Consider the following 6,000-nt stretch of genomic DNA (forward strand, 5'->3'; position numbering starts at 1 on the left):
AAATTTGGAATTAATAATGAATGGATTAACATTTTACCAAAGGCAGGAATTGGACTATTCTTGCAGATTAGAATTGGAATTGATGATTTAACTTTTATTAACATTTCAAAGTTATTATGTTACTATTTTAAAAGACTTTGTTATTGTTTATAGTAGCTGGTTTATTTTTCTGTTAACTTTAAGGAACAACAATTATTGTTACCTTTAAATGTATCATTATATACTCGTTAAGTCTTATTCTGATGTTGAGTGCTTTTCTCGCATTAGAAAATAACAATCAAGAGCTGTCGGAGGACAGCAACGCTCGACTATTCAACAGCCTTGTCGATTGAATGAATACGAAAGTCGAAAAAGGGGCATAATTTAGCAAAAAAGCAAAATAGGGTTATGGAACTTGCATAGTGCTTATAAGCCCATGACAGTGGACAAGTGTGTGAAGTTTCAATCCATTCCCATTAGTGGGAACTGAGATACCAGCTTACATTTAAGAATTTAACCCAAAACTCCTCAGTTTAAAAAGGGGCATAATTTTGTCAAATGCAAAGTTGAGTTATTGACCGTTTGCACTGCAGGTCATATCATGACAGTGAACAAGTGTGTGAAGTTTCAATCCTTTCCCATACTGAGATACCAGCTTACATACAAAAACTTAACCAAAAATTTCTATGTTAAAAAAGGGGCATAATTTTGTAAAAAAGCAAAATAAAGTTATAGGACCTGCTTTGTGCATGTCAGATCATGACAGTGAACAAGTGGTGAAGTTTCAATCCATTCCAATTAGTGAGTACTGAGATACCAGCTTACATACGAAACCTTAACCAAAAAAATCTAAGTTCAAAAAGGGGCATAATTTTGTAAAAAAACAAAATAAAGTTATTGAACCTGTGAAATGTAAGTCAATTTATCACAGGAAATAAGTGTGTGAAGTTTCAATCCATTCCTACAAGTGGTTACTGAGATACCAGCTTACATACAAAATCTTAACCAAAAATTTCTAAGTAAAAAAAAAGGGGCATAATTTTGTAAAAAAGCAAAACAGAGTTATGGAACCTGTGCAATGTAAGTCAATTTATCACAGTAAATAAGTATGTGAAGTTTCAATCCATTTCCACAAGTGGTTACTGAGATACCAGCTTACATACAAAACCTTAACCAAAAATTTCTAAGTCAACAAGAGGGCCATGATGGCCCTATATCGCTCACCTGTTATCATTGCACTTAAGGACAAGTCTTCAAGGTCAAAAGATCATAATAGAAATCAATCAAAAGAATTATGAGAAAATATAGTTGAAATTTTCTTTAAGTAACTTTAAAAACAAGATTTGAAAACTTTTTGTAGAGGTCCACTAGGCAATGCTACATGTCAAATATCTAAGCTCTTCTGGTTTATTTTTAGAAAATTTTGAAGATTTTTCTATGTACAATCAAGTAACCCCATGGGGCAGGGTCAATTTGACCCCAGGGGTCATGATTTGAATAAACTTTGTAAAAGTCTAATAGGCAATGCTACATGTCAAATATCTAAGATCTAGGCCTTCTGGTTTATTTTTAGAATTTTTTTTTAAGATTTTCCTATGTAAAATCAAGTGACCCCTAGGGCGGAGTCAATTTTGACCCCGGGGGACAAGGTTTGAACAAATTTTGTAGAGGTCCACTAGGCAATGCTACATGTCAAATATCTAGTCTCTACGCCTTCTAGTTTATTTTTAGAAAATTTTTGAAGATTTTCCTATGTAAAATCAAGTGACCTCTGGGGCGGGGTCAATTTTGACCCAGGGGGTCATGATATGAACAAATTTTGTAGAGGTCCACTAGGTAATGCTACATGTGAAATATCTAAGCTCTAGCCCTTCTGGTTTGTTTTTAGAAAACTTTTGAAGATTTTCCGTTGTAAAGTCAAGTGACCCCTAGGGCGGGGTCAATTTTGACCCCCGGGTCATAATTTGAACAACTTTAGTAGAGGTCAACTAGGCAATGCTACATGTCAAATATCTAAGCTCTAGGGCTTCTGGTTTTTGAGAAGAAGATTTTTTAAATATTTTCTTATGTAAAATCAAGTGACCCCTGGGGCGGGGTCAATTTTGACCCCGGGGGCCATGATTTGAACAAATTTTGTAGAGGTCCACTAGGCAATGCTACATGTGAAATATCTAAGCTTTAGGCCTTCTGGTTTATTTTTAGAAATTTTTTGAAGATTTTCCTATGTAAAATCAAGTGCCCCCTGGGGCAGAGTCAATTTTGACCCCGGGGTCATGATTTGAACAATTTTAGTAGAGGTCTACTAGGCAATGCTACATGTCAAATATCTAAGCTCTAAGGCTTCTGGTTTTTGAGAAGAAGATTTTTTAAGATTTTCTTATGTAAAATCAAGTGACCCCTGGGGCGGGGTCAATTTTGACCCCGGGGTCATGATTTGAACAAACTTGGTAGAGGTCCACTAGGCAATGCTTCACACCAAATATCTAAGCTCTAGGTCTTCTGGTTTTTGAGAAGAAGATTTTTAAAGTTTTTCCTTTCGGTTGCCATGGCAACCAGTGTTCTGCATAGAATTCAATTCTTTGAACAATTTTGAAAGGGGGCCATCCAAGGAACATCCCTGTGAAGTTTCATCAAAATTGGCCTGTTGGTTTAGGAGGAGATGTTGTTTAAAGGAAAGTGTGGACGGACGGACGGACGGACGGACGGACGGACAGACGGACGGACGGACGGACGGACGGACGGACGCCGGACGGTGAGCGATCACAATACCTCACCCTGAGCACTTTGTGCTCAGGTGAGCTAAAAAGGGGCATAATTTTGTAAAAAAGCAAAATAGAGTTATGGAACCTGTGCAATGTAAGTCAGTTTATCACAGTGCAATGTAAGTCAATTTAACACATTAATAAGTGTGTGAAGTTTCAATCCATTCCCACAAGTGGTTACTGAGATACCAGCTTACATACAAAACCTTAACCAAAAAATTCTAAGTCCAAAAAGGGGCATAATTTTGTAAAAAAACAAAATAAAGTTATGGAACCTGTGAAATGTAAGTCAATTTATCACAGTAAATAAGTGTGTGAAGTTTCAATCCATTCCTACAAGTGGTTACTGAGATACCAGCTTACATACAAAACCTTAACCAAAAATTTCTAAGTCAAAAAAGGGGCATAATTTTGTAAAAAAGCAAAACAGAGTTATGGAACCTGTGCAATGTAAGTCAATTTATCACAGTAAATAAGTATCTGAAGTTTCAATCCATTTCCACAAGTGGTTACTGAGATACCAGCTTACATACAAAACCTTAACCAAAAATTTCTAAGTCAAAAAGGGGCATAATTTTGTAAAAAAGCAAAATAGAGTTATGGAACCTGTGCAATGTAAGTCAGTTTATCACAGTGCAATGTTAGTCAATTTATCACAGTAAATAAGTGTGTGAAGTTTCAATCCATTCCTACAAGTGGTTACTGAGATACCAGCTTACATACAAAACCTTAACCAAAAATTTCTAAGTCAAAAAAGGGGCATAATTTTGTAAAAAAGCAAAACAGAGTTATGGAACCTGTGCAATGTAAGTCAGTTTATCACAGTGAATAAGTGTGTGAAGTTTCAATCCATTCCCACAAGTGGTTGCTGAGATACCAGCTTACATACAAAAACTTAACCAAATCGGGACGCGGACGCGGACGCCGGCGCATGGGCGAGTCCAATAGCTCTACTATTCTATGAATAGTCGAGCTAAAAAACTAAACTAGAGTTGTCACAGGAGCGACGAATTATACCCCCACAATATGGCTTTGTCACAGAACTAAGCCAATGTCAAAGCCGAACTTGCTTGACCTTTGACCTACTGACCACAAAATCAATAGAGGTCATCTGCTAGTCATGATCAACCTCCCTATGAAGTTTCATGATCCTCTGCCCAAGCGTTCTCAAGTTATTGTCCGTAAAAGGTTAAAATGACCTTTGACCTTTGGAACTCAAAATCAATACGGGTCATCAGCTTGACATGACCAACCTCCAGATTAAGTTTCCTGATCCTAGTCCCAAGCATTCTCAAGTTATTGCACGAAAACTGTTTAAATGTTCCGGTTGACTGTGACCTTGACCTGTGATCTACTGGCCTCAAAATCATGTGGGGTCATCTGCTAGTTATAATCAACCTCCCTATCAATTTTCATGATCCTAGGCCCAAGCATTCTCAAGTTAACATCCGGAAACCGTTTAACTGTTCCAAGTCACTGTGACCTTGACCTTTGACCTACTGACCTCAAAGTAGAACTTGACCTGTATTTCATGATGTTACATCTGTGTACCAAAATTTATGATCCTAGGCCCAAGCGTTCTCAAATTATCATCCAGAAACTGTTTAACTGTTCCGAGTCACTGTGACCTTGACCTTTGACCTACAGACCTCAAAGTCGAACTTGACCTGCACTTCATGATGTTACACCTGTGTACCAAAATTTATGATCCTAGGCCCAAGCGTTCTCAAATTATCATCCGGAAACCGTTTAGCTGTTCAGGGTCACCGTAACCTTGACCTACTGACCCCAAATTCGAACTTGACCTGTATTTTCTGATGTTACATCTGTGTACCAAAATTTTTTTAAATCGGTCAAGCCTTTCATGAGTTATCATCCGGAAACCATGCAAAACCAACGGACCAACCGCCAAGCTCACTCCTATATACCCCCCACCCCACAAACTTCGTTTTGTGGGGGTATAATAAAGCACTTGCTAAACATAAACATATACCATTTCATTCATCCTCTCAAAAGTATCTTTCGGCGCGTTATTCCACTTTGAAATATTTTGACATCAATGTGTTTATACCAGAATAATTTTCTTAAATATCGCTTTAAAAAAGGCAGTTGGAAACAAATGTACCTTCATTTAACCATTAAAGTAAACAAAGTTACATCTATGCAATTAATTATCCATACAGGTTTTGCAACTTTTACAACAAGAGGGTCATAATGACCCTGGAATGCTCACCTGAGTAATATGAGCCACAAGCTTCAAATGGCAAACTGATGCTAAAATATTAAGAAGGTAGGTCAGTAGGTCACATTCATATAAACTGAAAGTGAGTTTAAGGATTGATGTGCAAAACTGTACAAGTCATCCAAATTTCAAGCTGTATCTTAAAACACAAGAAAGTAGGTCTGTAGGCCAAGGTCACAGTCAAGTTATCCCTAATGGCTTGAGGTCATCAGGTAATTATAATTAAACAGTCTAGGAAATATGACCTGATAATGTTTGAAGTATTTTGCTATATAATTCATAATTATAACAAGTTACACCCAGGGCGGTGCCTCGTTTCACCCCAGGGGCATAATTTGAACAAACTTGTTAGAGATCCACCAGGCAATGCTACATACCAAATACCAAAGGCCTAGGCCTTGAACTTTCAGACATTAATTTTTTTCCTATATAAGTCTATGTTAAACTTGGTACCCCCAGAGCAAGGCCTCTTTTCACCCAAGGGACATAAAATTTGAACAATTTCGGTAGAGAAACACTAGGAAAGGCAACATACCATATATCAAAAGCATAGGCCTTGCAGTTTCAGGCAAGAAGATTTTTAAAGTGGTTTTCCTATGTAAGTCTATGTAAAACTTGAGACCACAAGGGGCAGGGCCTCTTTTCACCAAAGAATGAATGAATGAGTTGGGTTTTACGGAGAATCGACACAAAAAGGACATATATCGCCGTTTTTCACCCAAGGGGCATAATTTGAACAATTTTGGTAGAGGACCACAAGGCAAAGCTACATACAAAATATCCTAGGTCTTGCAGTTTTAGACAAGAAGATTTTAAAAGTTTTTCCTATGCAAGTCTATGTAAATCTTGTGACCGCCCGGGTGAGGGGTTGTTTTCACCCCAGGGGCACAATTTGAACAATCTTGATAGAGGACCATAAGATGATGTCACATGCCAAATATCTAGGCTCTATACCTTGCAGTTTTGGGTAAGTTTTTCCTTTCGGTTGCCATGGCAACCAGAGTTCTGCATCATGGA

This window comes from Mercenaria mercenaria, unplaced genomic scaffold, assembly GCF_021730395.1.
Source record: "Mercenaria mercenaria strain notata unplaced genomic scaffold, MADL_Memer_1 contig_4350, whole genome shotgun sequence".
NCBI lineage: Eukaryota > Metazoa > Mollusca > Bivalvia > Venerida > Veneridae > Mercenaria > Mercenaria mercenaria.